Source organism: Octopus bimaculoides, chromosome 2 (assembly GCF_046866305.1).
Source record: "Octopus bimaculoides isolate indiv1 chromosome 2, ASM4686630v1, whole genome shotgun sequence".
NCBI lineage: Eukaryota > Metazoa > Mollusca > Cephalopoda > Octopoda > Octopodidae > Octopus > Octopus bimaculoides.
The window spans coordinates 82,302,093-82,317,092 of NC_142929.1; positions in this window are offsets into that span (position 1 = coordinate 82,302,093).

A 15,000-nucleotide genomic window follows, 5' to 3' on the forward strand; every position below is an offset into this window, starting at 1 on the left:
CACAAGAAGGGAACACGAAAAAGACTCCCACCCCACCCCCAAAAACCAAAACACCACATCCCAACTGTCACGAAACAGCACCAACACCACCAACAACAAAACCAACCCACACAAAAATAGACCTCAACACCCTTCCCCTCCCACTCTCCGATTCCTCCGACATGTCAGATGAAGATGACACAGAGGCTTGGCAAGTGGCCACGGGTGGAAGAAGAAAAAGGGGGGAAAAAAGGACTGAAAAACAAACAAACAAAGCGGGGAGGTTTACCAGCCCCGAAACCAACACATCCACAGAAAACAAAAACACCAACACAAACGCACCAACACAGAACCCCGCAACAAGTTTGACAGCGATAAACACAAACAATCTAGACCTAATGAAATTCATTAGGTCAAACACTAACATAACAGATAATGACACGAAAACAAGCAATCACCCACGCACAACACATCAAAATCACCACCACAACACATCAAAATCATACATGTAACACGGAGCACATACAATACACTGAAATCTCTCTACCCGGATACAGTAGGGAGATTCCAAAAATATTCATAAAAAAAACTATACAAAAACCTTCTGAGAGAAGATTGTGAGGCCAAGAGCCAAGAACTTTCGGACAGTAAGTAACTCTCTCTCTCTCTCTCCTTTCGTGTGTAAAACACAAATTTTGATAGAATCATGGTGAAGATTGGCTGTGTAAATGTGCGTGGCTTGGGGTCGCCTTGGAAACAAGGGTACCTCTTAAATGACATCAAGTCACACAATTTGGATATCATAGCCATTAGTGAGACCAGACTCCATGAACCGCGGGCCCTAAAGTCCATGTTTGGCGGACAGTTTAACATTTATTTTTCTCCCTGTCTGCCGAGGATGGGCGGTAGTGGCACGGCGGTTCTTTTTCGCAAGAGTCTGGATCTCCAAGTAAAGACGATATTTACGGACCCGGAGGGTAGACTGGTTGTCTTAGATGTGGACGGCAGCAATGGAGGCGCTTTTCGGTTGCTGGCAGTTTATGTGCCTCCTTTAACAGGTCGGTCAGACTTCTTTCAATGTCTAGAAGTATTCCTGGGAACGTCTCGTCCCTTACTTTTAGTGGGGGATTGGAATGCTACCTTGGACACGCATCTAGACTACGTGGGGAGTGACAAAACTAGAAGGGGATGCAAAGGCCTCATAGACATGCTCAGACGCTTCCAGTTGTCTGACAGGTACCGACTCGACCACCCAAATGTGCCAACGTGGACTTGGAGCAACCGCATTGGGTCGTCGAGATCGTATCTAGATAGGATAGTGTGTAGGACAAGAGATAGAGATAGTTTAGGATGTCCACAGTTCCACATAGTCAGCTACACGGATCACAAACTTGTGACGTGTACGCTAGACTTAGATAAGGCACATAGGCAGGGTCCCGGTTACTGGAAACTAAACGCGTCTTTCCCGTCGAGACAGGTTTTCAGAGACCGCATTAGCACGTTAGTAAAGAGGGCTTTGACGGGAGCCATCGTCAACAACAAATGGTGCTTTGCCCTCAAGAGAGCAATAAGGGCGGAAGCAATAAGGTATAGCAGGGCACTAGCTGTAGAGAGGAACAGAGTAGAGGGGGAGCTAGTGATAAAGTTAGAAGAGGCAATTAGAAGTGGCATCGCATCCGACGTTTTAGCGGCGAGGTTGGCCCTCGACCAACACTACAATGCTAAACACGAAGGGTGTGCTGTCAGGGCAAGGATGCGTGCTCTGAGGAATGAAGGTGTTGGAGCCGCACGAGAGGCCCGGGTGGCGGAGGCGCAGCGGGGTAACAGAGCCACCATCCGGTCTCTGGTAGACGAACAGGGGCGCGAATTGCTCGAGCCGAGCAAGATGTGCGAAGCGTTTCAGCGGCATTTTGCCCGACTGTTCGGGAGGAGTGGCGAGCGAGAAGGCAGGGTGGACTTTAGTGCCTACCTGCACAGCTTGCCACGACTCTCGGCAAGAGAGGCGGAGTGCTGCGAAGGGGTCATCACGGCGGAGGAGGTGAGGGACGCGATGGCGGGTTGCTCGACGGACAAATCTCCGGGTTTGGATGGTCTGCCCTACGAGCTTTACAACTGTATGTCAGACTTGTTTGGAGACGTCTTGGCGGCCGTGTACTGCAACTGGCAGCAGAACGGGAGCATTCCCGGTTTTGTGAGCCGAGGAGCCGTAACGCTGCTGAAGAAAGATCCAAACAAGGGGGACGCCATAGATAACTTTAGGCCCATCACTCTGCTCAATGCAGACATGAAAATTTTGGCCAAGGTGTTAGCCAAGCGGTTGGCGCTTGTCATCGAGAAACTGGTCGGCACGGAGCAGACGTGCGCCGTGCTGAGCCGGAGCATCCATGACAATCTCCATCTGATGCGCTACATCATAGAGAGGGTAGTTAAGGAACCTGGCATGGGTGGGGCCCTGATCAATTTGGATCAATCCAAAGCTTTTGATAGGGTAGACCATCGATACTTGGAGGCCGTCCTCGAAGCGGCCGGCTTCGGTCCCGTTTTCCGCGGCTGGATGGCTGCCTTGTACACAGGCATCCGTTCGGTTGTTCGCGTCAATGGACGTCTATCGGGACCCTTCGACATTGCACGTTCGGTTCGTCAGGGATGCCCCCTGTCGCCGCTCCTGTACGTATTGACTCTCGAGCCACTACTGCGGAAGCTGGCGACGCTGAGGGGCATCCCGCGAGAACTGGGGTGCGGGACGAGCGTGTCGGCATACGCGGACGACGTCACCGTCATAGCGTCTAGCCACGAGCACATCGAGCTTGTCGACGAGACGCTGAAAGACTACGAAGCGGTGACGGGAGCGAAAATCAACCGGGATAAGTCGGTGGGTTTGCTGCTCGGCACCTGGAGAAGCAAGCCCATACCGTCCGGCAGCGCCTCAGTAGTGGGACGCTGGACGGACGGTCCGGTCAAGTTGCTCGGAGTCTGGTTCGGTCCGGACCTGCAAACGGAGAAGAACTGGGACGAGATAACGAGTAGGGTGGCCACTCTCTGCCGGCAATGGTCCGAGAGGAAGCTGTCCCTAAAAGGTCGGGCGGAGGTGGCGAACGCGTACATCGCGTCCGTCATCGAATACCGCCTGACCGTCGTGCCTTGTCCCGATCGCGCCATCACCGAAATGGAGCGCATCCTCTTCCGCTTTTTGTGGAAAGGAAGCGTTCCGATGGTGAGGCGATCCGTTTGTTGCCAACACCCGCTGAAAGGAGGGCTGGGCATGCCGTGGTTGATGATGCGCAGACATGCGCTGAGACTGCGACATCTCCGGCTCTACGTAGACGACGGTGAGCAGGTGTGGTCGCCGTTTGTGCGACGCGCTTTCCCGCAGCTCGTCTCCATGACCGAGCTGCAGTCGTGGATCAAAAAGAGGCCGAGGAATGGCGAATGGCACCGTGAGTGTCGCGTTGCTCTGCAACAACTTTGCCGTCCCGGGTCGACCTTCAGCGGCTGCATCACAACGAAGTCATTCTATAGGGGATTAGTGGAGGGCAGGTACGACGACGATCTCGGGGCGAACCTGGGCGTCGACGAGGAATACCTGACCCGCCTGTTCAGGACGACTTTCGGGCCGGGACCTATGGACAACTTCCAGAGATCCCTGGCCTGGCAGTGTTACCGAGAGGCGCTACCCGTTCGGGATAAGCTCTATAGACACGGCTCGCGAAATGCGGGGCCGACCTGCCCGAGATGCGGTCAGAGCGATGAAACCGTTCTGCACGCACTCGTGCAGTGTCCAACCATTTCGGAGCTGTGGGCTTATGTCGAACGACTGCTGTCACGTGTGGGACGAGTCGGTTTATCAACCGAGTCTATCGTCAATATCGTCACGCCTCCTTCCTTTAAACGGAAAGGAAGAGCTGTATTTATCGTACTTGTGGCTATGGCCAAAGAATGCATCTGGTGGACGCGTCTGAAAGGATTAGAGACAAATACTTTCCTCTCTGGTCAATCTCTCATCAACTTTTTCAAGTATCACTTGAAAAGGAAGGTGAGAGTAGAGAGGCAAGTGTTGTCTAGCAAATGTTTCGAAAAAAGATGGATACATGTAGCAAGAATGGCACGTATAAGTGACGAAGCCACCTTGACCTTGATTCTATAAAACGTTTTAAAATTTGGTAAACAGAGAGTTACTTACGTTTCTTGCATAAATAAAAGGAATTTTAGTTAACAAACTGTGACACTAAGGACCGAGGTTACCGTGGTCTTTTCGTAGGTTTTTCTTTCCACGGATAACCTCCCCATTTATTGGGAATTTTCTGTATTATTTCGTATTTTTTGTAAATACCCCAAACGTTTTGCGATGTATTTTTTTTCATCGTTGTCCCCACTTTTTTTTTTCTGCTTTGTTTTCGCCCCCCCCCCCCTCGAAAAGAAAAACTCTACATTTGTATTTTGTCACCTCTGTGTTGAGCCCTGTGTGGCTAATAAAGAAACCTATCTATCTATCTGTCTGTCTGTCTATCTACCTATCTATCTATCTATCTATCTATCTATCTATCTATCTATCTATCTATCTATCTATCTATCTAACGAGATTTCCAAGTTCAGTTTTGTGACTTCATTAATTCTTTGGTATAATATTCTTTTTGAAATTAACATTACTAGCAAAAGATTGCTAGTAGACTCTGCACTCAAAGAGTTTGAACAGACCAAAAAGTATCTTATCGATTGCAGGAGTGGTAAAAATTTTGGAGACGTACTTGTTGATGCTCGTGAGGTAGCTGATGAATTTGGTATATGTGCAGAATCTGAAGCAAAGCCAGTGCGCATTAGAAGAAAGAACAATTCTCATAAGAAGGAAAAAAATAGGATAATGTAAACAAAGCTGCAAAATAAAATTTTATTTTGCAATACTGGAAACATCAGTTAACTCAGTTTCAGAACGCTTTGAACAACTGAAACAAGTAAATTCCAACTTCGGCCTTCTGTATGATATAAGATCTTTGCAACATAAAACTTCTCATCAAGTAATGAAATTTTGCATAAAGTTTGAGTCTGCCCTACAGGTTGGAGAGTCAAAGGATATTGATGCTAAAGAGTTGTCTAATGAACTGAATGTCGTATCAAGAAGACTTGAAAAATCCTATGGTCCTCTGAGAATGGTTGAGCTACTTTCCAAGCAGCAACAAAGAGAAAGCTTTCCAAATTTGTACATCGCTCTCAGAATCCTGCTAACCCTACCAGTAAGTGTCGCAAGCGGAGAGCGTAGTTTTTCAAAACTTAAATTAATAATGACATATCTAAGAACTTCAATGGTTCAAGAGAGGCTCACCAGACTAGCTACGATTTCCATAGAACATGAAATTTGTTAGAGAACTTCCTCTCCAAGAGCTTCTAAAAGATTTTGCAAGACAGAAAGCTCGCAAAATTAGCTTTTAAGTACCAAGAGTAAAAAACAACAGTATTTAAATATTTCAAAAACTAAAAAAAAAACAACAACACCTTTGAGTCAAATCAAATCAAATCATGTCTGTTGGTTATTATATTTTTTTTCATTGATTTTTAAGAAATGAATTTTAAAATTTTCCTTTACAAGTGACTTCAAATTGCTCCTATGTTTATTCATATTTCTAAAAACTTTCTTGGAGAAATCCCCAGCTCGTTGGGCTCGCTTTGCTTGCCAATTCTCCACTCTGTGGAGTGTATGGGGGTGGGGGCGCTTAAAGTTTGATTCGCCTCGGGCGTCAATTACCCTAGGACCTGCCCTGCGTATACAAACATATGTATGAATCCAGTTATATGTAACTGAAGAAGTATTTGATCAACATAGCTATTTGTGTATCATACTTAATGTAAATACGTCACAAAAAAGCAATTTACATTACGTCTCTTATGAACGTGCTGTGTCTAAAGCACAAATATATCGGCAGCAGATAAACATTGCTCAAGAATGGCGATGAAAATGCCAGAGCATGCATTTCTGCCTCCTTAAGCTTTACCTGCAGCATGTATTGACTGGTAGGCGCATGCTAAAACAATATCTGTCGTTACTGACATAGTAAGACAGTGAGTGAACAACATTGTGACACTTTGTCGCTGAGTTTCCTGCTTATGTCTCTTAATTGTGATATCAGAAACACACACACACACACACACACACACACACACACACACACACACATATATATATATATAAGACGGGCTTCTTTCAGTTTCCGTCTACCAAATGCACTCACAAGGCTTTGGTTGGCCCGTGGCTATAGTAGAAGTGACACACAGTGGGACTGAACCCGGAAAAATATGGTTGGGAAGTAAGCTCCTTACCACACAGCCAAGCCTGCGCCTATATATATATATATATATATATATATATATATATATATATATATATATATATATATATATATATATATATATATATATATATATATATATATATATATATATATATATATATATATATATATATATATATATATATATATATATATATATATATATATATATATATATATATATATATATATATATATATATACATATTAAACATATATGCATACATATATACATACATGTATACATGCATACGTTTTCAAGAGTATAATTTATGAAACATGAGGGAAACAAGCAAATAATACATCGAGTCGCACAAGCAACACGTGTACCTGAAAAAGTGCAGAAATAAAAGCAGCAGCGGAAGAAATGTTGCAATGAAATAAACAAACTCATCGAAAAAACATAAGAGAATATAACGTTTCGGATAATATCTTTGATGAAATAAGAGAACCTTGAGACAAAAGCAAAACTAAAAGATATCATATATATGAGGTCTGCTTACATGGCAGGCCTCGTGTAAAATGGAAGTTGGGGAGTATGATAAAAGGTCAGAAAGTGGAACGACAATTTGAGTTACAGTACGATTAAATACGAGGGAGCGGCAGTGATCGCGAGAAAGAGGAAAAGTGACGCAGAGGGGAGAGAGATAGAAAGAGTGAGAGAGCGAAAGAGAGAGAGAGAGGGGGGAAAGGGAAAGAGAAAGGGAGAAGAATGGAGAAGAAAGAGAACTAGCAAAGATGGAAAGGAAAGTTTGGAGCTCAGGATACTGATGTGTGTGTATGTGTGCGTGCATGCGTGCGCGCGCGTGTGTTAGTGTAAACCAGTGGTTCCCAAACTTTTGGGGGCTGCTGCCCCCTTGACATCCAAGTCACATTCCTAGCCTCTGCCACCCCAACTAACCATCACAAACATAGACCTCTTACCGAAGCAAATACAAAGCAACTGTATTTTACAAATAAAACTTAACCTAACGAACCCATTATTTCGTTGTTTTTTCATGAATTGCTACCCCATTATCACCCCCACTTTTCTTCAACGCCCCCCGGAACTTTCCACCGCTCCCAGGGTGGCAATACCGCCCATTTTGGGAACCATTGGTCTAAACTGAAATGATTTTAAACGTCCTATATTTTCATTTACACCGATGCAAAACAACATCTGCTGTGTGTCGCAGAATGTAAAGTTCGTGTAGCTAGATGTGCAAGTCGTTATTGCTATATAATACATTCAGCTAAGAATCTAAATGCATATGCATATATCTATCTAGATATACAGGCACACACACAAACATACACACACACATTTGTACACACACACATACGCTCCATAGTGGTTATGTTTATGTGTGCGTGTGATGTATGGATATAACGGTTAGTAGTAAATGAGGAATAGCTGTGTATAAGGTGTACGCATGATGGTATTGGGTGTTTCTTGGTTGCAGATGAATCTGTTGGCGTAGAGAGGTATGTTTACCAGTGTCACTGCATGTGTGAGCGCATATGACGTTAGTAGCTAAACTTGTGTGCGGGTTTGTGTGTGTGTGTGTGTGTGTGTGTGTGTGTGTGTGTGTGTGTGTAAGATACGTAAAGTGTGTGTGGGTATGCAGCTGTAGAGGATAATGCGTGATCTGTAAGTGTGGTGTTCTATGTTGGAGTGCATTGTGGGAAGGTTGAATACGGGTGGTAAAGTGCAGTTCGTTGAACGTGACCACGTTGTTTATATGTAGGTATGAAATGCATACACACATACACGCACATACATACACACACCAACAAACACACGATGGAATATATCCAGTAACTAGGATTTATCAGGAGAATAGCGTGTTGCATGTCAAAATGAGAGAAACTGATGAATAATACGATAAATAATAATAATAATAATAATAATAATAATAATAATAATAATAATAATAATAATATTGACCAAAAGGGCACAATACATTAAGGTCATATTAAAAAGTAGTAGTAGTAGTAGTAGTAGTAGTAGTAGTAGTAGTAGCGGCAGCAGCAGCAGTAGGAGGAGGAGGTGGAGGAGGACAACGACGACGACAACGATGAAGACGATGACGACGATGACGACGACGATGATGAGTTAATAAGTAGCAGTACTTGAGAAGGCGGGAGTTAATACATCATAAAACCGGGAGAGACGCGGCGATTAAATGTAGTAGAGAGAGAGAGAGAGAGAGAGAGAGAGAGAGAGAGAGAGAAATAGACAGACAGACAGACAATGAAATAAAGACAGAGAGAGAGAGGGAGAGAGAGAGCATGAGCGAATGAGTGAGATGGGGTAAAGAGAGTGAGAAAGAGAGAGAGAGGGAGAGAGAAAGAGATTTACGCAACAAATTGTCCTGCTGCGTCATTTTGTGTCGCTTCTGGCCAGTTTTATTACTAAACGTCTTTACTGTAATCTTGTACTGCTTATACCGCCATTACTGTCTACTTCACAACCACTTCTACCACCACCACCACCACCGTCTCACTCTTTGCTTACTCCTGCCACTCCTCCACTTCCTACTCCTTCTTAAGGTTAACATGTGGATTCCATTTGTCTGGTGGATATATACGTGCGTGTACATGATGCGTGTGTATGTGTGTATGTGTGTGTATGTGTGTGCGTGTGTGTGTAAGCGTGCACATTTGCGTATGTGTTACTATGTATACGCCTATGTTGGTAATACATTTGCTTATTTTATGTGTTGTAATATAAAGGTATGCATATGTATATGTGCATGCATGTATGTGAATAAGTATGAATATAATGCATGTATGTGCGTGTGCAGGTGTGTCTATGTATGCACGCGTGTACGTAAGTGTGCGTATGTATGCAATGCATGTATGCATGTGTGTGTATTTATGTATGTATGTGTATATGTATATGTACGCATATATGTATGTGTATTTATGTATTTTAGTATGTATGAACGTGATGCGTGTAATGTGATGTATGTATTTGTATGTATGTATGTATGTATGTATGTATGTATGTATGTATGTATGTATGTATGTATATGCATTCGTGTCTCCCTTTGTACTCATGTGTGTGTGTGTCTGTGTCTCTGTGTGTCTGTTTAACTATATGCATGTATATGCGTATAAGCGTACGTGTGTATATATGTGCTTGTACCAGTGTTTATGTCTGTAGCAATTACAACGCCCAGGCAACAAGGAAAAAATGATGAAAACGATAAAAAAAAGAATTACTACTAAAACCACCCCACCACCTCCAGCACCACTACCATCACCCAACCCACTATTATCATCACCGACATTTTCGACGCCATGATCATCATGATCATCGTCGCCTCTATCGTTGGCATCACCAGCAGCGTTAATACTACCAGCATTATTATGTGGAGGTTTTCTAAAAGTATAATAATGATAATGGTAATAATAATAATAATAATAACAATAATAATAATAATAATAATAATAATAATAATAATAATAATAATAATAATAATAATAATAATAATAATAATAATAATGATTTCTTTTATTTGCCACCAGGGCCAAGGATGGGGGGAGACAATACAAAGATAGACATAACAATGATACTGATTATTATTATTATTATTCATATACACTCAACAGATTAGACTGTTAGAAAAGAAAAGAATCCTAACATCGGGCTACAACAACTAACCTTAGATGCTAAGAACCCTCCTAAGAGTCCTAGCCGTCCCTAATAACAGTTTTCTGAAGCAGTACTAAACTGGGTTTTATGCCTATTTTTGTTATCCATCTGTTCAGATCTTTAGGGATAATTCCCAATGCACCTATAATTACTGAGATACATTTTACCTGTACAATCTCTGTAATTCAGTAGCTAGGTCCTGATACTTTGCTATTTTTTCTATACCTTTCATATTAATTTTTTCATCATTTGGGACTGTAAAGTCAATTATCTGGCACTTTCCATTCTCTTTATTTACTACTACCAAATCAGGCCAACTAACTTCTATTACTCTGTCAGTCTGAATGTTAAAGTCCCACAACATCTTGCATTTCTTACTTTCTAGTACTTTACTAGGTTCATGTTCATACCATTTATCAGCATGTTCAAATCCTAGCTTTCTACATAGCTCCTGTATTACTCTCTCCAAATTGTCATGTCTTTTCTTGTATTCTTTCTGTATGAGTAACGCTTTCCTCTTTTGAATTGCATAATCTACATCGGGAATCTACTTGGTTTTTGTTAATCTTGGCATTTATCCAATTAGTCCTTAATGCTTGATCTTATGCAGCTACTAACAAACTTTCTGTCTCCCTCTTCAGCTTTCCCTTCTGCAACCATAACCATGTCTCACTACTACTATTTGCGGCAACTATCTTTGGGAATCTATCACGCAATGCCTTCTCCTTCCAGTCAGATATTTATGTTCTTGTTTTCTGGTTTTTAACTTCGCTTGGGTTTTTGGTTTCCTTATGTCTTGCTGTGATTTTAGCAGCTTTTAATAAACTTTCTTCACTACTACCTACATAGGAGTCTATATCTACTCTAGCTAACTCCACGCAGTCTTCTACTGTTATTAACCCTCTTCTGCCTTGCTACTCCTGCCCTTGAGTAGTGTCCTCCATTCTTATTGAATTCCTTCCTAGTTCTGTCTAGCTTTGTTAATTCAGATTTTGTCCAGTCTACAAAAGCTGCTGAGTATCTAAGTAATGATACTTACCAAGTATTTACAGCTTTCACTAGTTTCCGACCATTTAGCTTTGACTTCATTAGCTTACTCACCCTTCTGATGTACTCCTTCTAAATTTTTGTTTTCATTTCTGTTCCCTGTCAGATTCTAATACTTCTAGATTCTTATAACTCTCTCCTTACAATGATTTTAATGCCTGGCCATCTGATAATTGGATGCCTTCACTTTTGACTACCTGTCCCCTTCTCATGACTAATATTGCACACTTATCTATGCCAGATTCCATGCCTATATCTTTGCTGGAGTCTTACAGTCTGTATTAAGGAATCCATCTCTTTTTTATTTTTACTAGAAAGCTTCAGATCACCCATGTAGAGCAAATGGTTAATTTTTCCATCACTATTTCTGAAATAATACCCTGCCTTTGCCTTCCTTAATACTAAACTGAGGAGCATCAAACATAAGACAAATATTAAAGGGATCAACGAGTCCCTCTGGAAAATTCCACTTTTGATATCAACTTTCCCTCTGCCACCTACGCAGAGATCTACTTTTCATTTCTTCATGCTACAACTATATACTAACGATGACCATGATGATGATTTCTTTTATTTCCCCACCAGCACAACGGACAAAGGGGGCGATATACAATACCAACAGGATTATGATGAGGCAATCCTCCTAATATAGGAGAACTTCTAGGGCAACGAAAGAATGCTGCAGATCCTAAATCACCCTGCTCAACAGGAGCACCAGGGCAAATATCAAATATTCCTCTCTCTGCTCTATAATTTTCAGTCAACCGGTGCATACTTAAAATAGTTCTATTCGTTTATGCCATCCCCGCTTCTTTGAACCACTGTTTTTCAAATTTCCTGGGAGGCTGCACCTCCCCTCTCCACCCTCACTTTCTTTTCTAAGTGATCCTGTTAATTTCCACTGACGCCCAGGGTTACTCTGAGAATGGAGTCGCACTCACTCACCTATAATCCTCTATAGACCGGGATGGTGGAACATTCACCGACTGCATCGCCCGACTGGCAGCTGGCTGTGAGTGCTGTCAGGCACTCGATGTTAGATGCCTTGTCTTGGTCTACGCTTACTCCTGAGCTGCAATTCTGTCAAAGGAACAAACTGCTGAAAAGCCCGTCTAACAAATAGCGACCACCTCTGTTAACCGTCAAGGAATCACTGGAGATATCGTAGCCTCAGGGCATTCCTGTGCTTCTATATCTCTGGTGTGTCCACTCCTCCACGCAAAGATGTTGATAGTTAATGGACCGCCTGACCAGTGGAATCTGAAAGCATAAAAAACAAACATTCCATTCTCGTCGGCCGTAAAGCAAGGTAAGGAACGATGGTCAGGTGGAAATAGATAATGGATGAATTGGAGGCATTTTCCCCCTCTTTCCGGCCCTTTTCTTTTCATTACTTTTTCACTCAGAAGTTTGTATTAAGCCAAATTTCGAGCAATTGAACCGGTCCGTCTGTTAAGCGCTCCACGATGCTGTTGGATGGAATGGATCTGCTATTCCAGGTGCCGAGTTGCCGGCCTAACGACATGATTAATTTTAGATCCTGTCACTGCCTCACTTTCCTTTCAGAAATACCGATCACCCAACAGTGTGTTTGGCGCCCGACACTATGACGGTGATGTCGTCTGCTTATGCAAACATGGACCTTCTGCGTCGCTGAACATTGCTCTGATCCAGCTTCGGAAGACTGGTTAAGAACCCAGCTCCCTTAAGGAAAGCCGCCAGATATTGGTGGTCGATCTTATCGAAAGCTTTCAACTGATTTAAGTGGATAGGGGGTAGATTATTGACCCAGCTTTTTATGACGAATCGCGTGTGGTTGAGGTTGTCAGAAATAGACCTGTCTAGTATGTTACATGTCTGTACCTCACTTGCCAAAGTACCAACGACATGCCCCACCCTCTTAGCAAACACCTTGGTCCGTAACTCGGCTAAATCCAAAGTTACACACCTGACGTTCTAAAATCATCCTCACTAGGATAAGAGGAAACAAATTAGGTAAAACTGAAAATATTTAATTCCACTCTAGACATAAATTCAGAGAATTAAGATCAGAAGCACTTGGATAAATAACTAACTAATGGAGAAGAAAATTTGAAATGAGTACTGAAAAATAATACCAAAAGGAATATTAAAGCAGAATGAGACTAATATTGGTCTCAAATTCTGGCACAAGGCCAGCAAGTTCGGGGGAGGGTATTAGTCAATTAAATTGACCCCCAGCACTCAACTGATACTTATTTTATTAGCCCCGAAAGGATGAAAGGTAAAGTCGACCTCGGCGGAATTTGAAGGTAAAGAAAGACGAAATGCCACTAAGCATTTTGCCCGGAGTGTGAATGATTTTGCCAGCTCACTACCGTCTCCACAACAACAACAAAATATGAAACAAGGGGTCACTATGAACTGCCGACTGTGTAATCATCATAAGCAAACAACTGAATGCATCATTTCTGACCTCTCGGTCCTTGCAAAACAGTATATTTCCACAGAGATCGCAAAAGCATTCTTTAATGGGATCGTGAGTTCATATCAAGAACACATCACCGCACCTCACCTTAAACGAAAGTAGTACGCTATTAGAGCCTTCATAATCACTCCAAATGCTAAACCTTGCTATCACTGAGGACCTCTCATTGGGCACGTTCATCTTTACCAGCTAAGACATCATCTCAAAGACTCACTCTTCTCTTCAGAACCAAAAGACATCTCAAGCCTCCAACAACCACAAATCCATAATGTGAAACCCACATTAATGCATTACTACCAGACTGGGAACCGTGCTACTGTCTCTCTCTCTCTCTCTCTCTCTCTCTCACACACACACACACACACACACACACACAGATACACACACATACACACACAAACCACATATACACACACACGCACAAACATACACATACATACACACATATACAGGCACATACACCTAAGAGCAGACAACGGTCACTTGTCAGATTGATAAAAATCCCTCACAAACATATTCAAACTATGACCCACTATTTTGCCATCTTCTTTTTTTTTCTTAGATACCACTAATTACTGTTAACGGACAAGTGAAATCCTATGTAACTAATTAATTATTTACATCTTTCTCCAAATATAAAACTAGACTAGGGTGGCGAGCTGGCAGAATCGTAAGTACGCCAGGCAAAGTGCTTAGCGGTATTTCATCTGTCTTTACGTTCTGAGTTCAAATTCCGCCGAGGTCGACTTTGCCTTTCATCCTTTCTGGGTCGATAAATTAAGTACCAGTTGCGTACTGGGATCGATCTGATCGACTGGCGCCATCCCCCAAAATGTCGGGCCTTGTGCCTAGAGTAGAAAAGAATATAAAACTAGACTGTGGTTTCCATTAAAGTGTATATAATCGTTTGTTCGAAATTTTTCGAATTCTCAGAGATAAAATTCCATATGTTACCAATAAAGAATATTTTAGGCTTTAGTAAGAATCACCTCAGCCAACCTTACCAATAAAAAAAGTGGAAAAGAAATATACTATAATGGCTGCTGCTCCTCACAGAAAGCTGACTCGTTTCGCAACACCTTCACTCTAACACTTCTGACTCAGTCATTTTTCTTCCTTTTATCACCCACTTCGTGTCCTCTAACTACCACCAGTTGCTACACCAGCCACTAATTCCAGTCCAATCACTCCAGATTTTCATTCCTCTGAAATTTTCTTCATGGAGGTTTTGATTGACAAAAGTTTAAGCTGATTGTTAGCCGCAACAGTCTCACCGTTCTCGTAGGGTTTGTAAAGACTCCGACCAATTCTCCTTTCTCCAGACATTGGTAGTAACTGTATATAAATATACTGAACAATATGCCGACAACACAATCGCTCTTACCGCACCCTCACACACACTCTACATATATACACGTCAACCAATGAAATAACACACAAAAATACAAATATTTCTTGCTCAAGAAATAAATAAGACATTCAAGTAACACCAGAAACAAATAAACTTTGCAACAAAGAAAACGTGGACAAATACCAGACAATAGGTG